Raw genomic sequence first — 740 nt, 5'->3', positions numbered from 1 at the left:
GGGAATCTCGCTTTCGACCGACAGCAGAATCATCGGGCCGGTCAGGAAACACGGCAAGGAAACAACTGAGCAGCATCCAGGTCGTCCTGGTCCATCGGAGATGACAAAAAAGGGCTGTCAAAAGGAGTATCGAAACGGATCCCAGATTAACGACTGCAGAAGTGGCCAAAGTTGGTGGAATGAGCCCGAAATCTGTTCAACGGATTCTCCACAGATTGGGTTATCGTTGCAGAGCAGCTAGACAGAAGCCCTTATTAAGACCCGCCAACATAGTCAGACGAAAGTAGTGGGCAAGTGACATGATGACGAAGCCTCTGGACTTTTTGGAAGACCGTATTGTTCTCAGACGAATCAAGATTCGCTCAATTTTCGAACAGTGGAAGGATATGGGTCTGGAGAATGCCTCACCAAGAGTTTTGGCTCAACAGATTGCAGCCAACTGTGAAGCATGGTGGTTTCAGCGCGATGGTTTAGGGAGCTGTTTGGGATGGTGGAAGATCGAGCTTAATGAAGTGCGTTGGCAACATAAATACGTCGAAATATTGGAAGAAGGACTCTTGCCACTTTATTCCTCGGGTTTCGGGGACAAGAACACAACGTTGTTCCAGGAAGATGGAGCACCGTGCCACACTTCTAGAAACACCCAAAAGTGGCAGGAAGAAAATGGTATCCAGAAGTTGCCCTGGCCGAGCGAATCTCCTGACATGAACCCCCATCGAAAACCTCTGGGCCATACTCGA

The sequence above is a fragment of the Limulus polyphemus genome, unplaced genomic scaffold (genome assembly GCF_000517525.1).
Source record: "Limulus polyphemus unplaced genomic scaffold, Limulus_polyphemus-2.1.2 Scaffold142, whole genome shotgun sequence".
Classification (NCBI taxonomy): Eukaryota; Metazoa; Arthropoda; class Merostomata; order Xiphosura; family Limulidae; genus Limulus; species Limulus polyphemus.
This window is presented reverse-complemented; position numbering follows the sequence as displayed.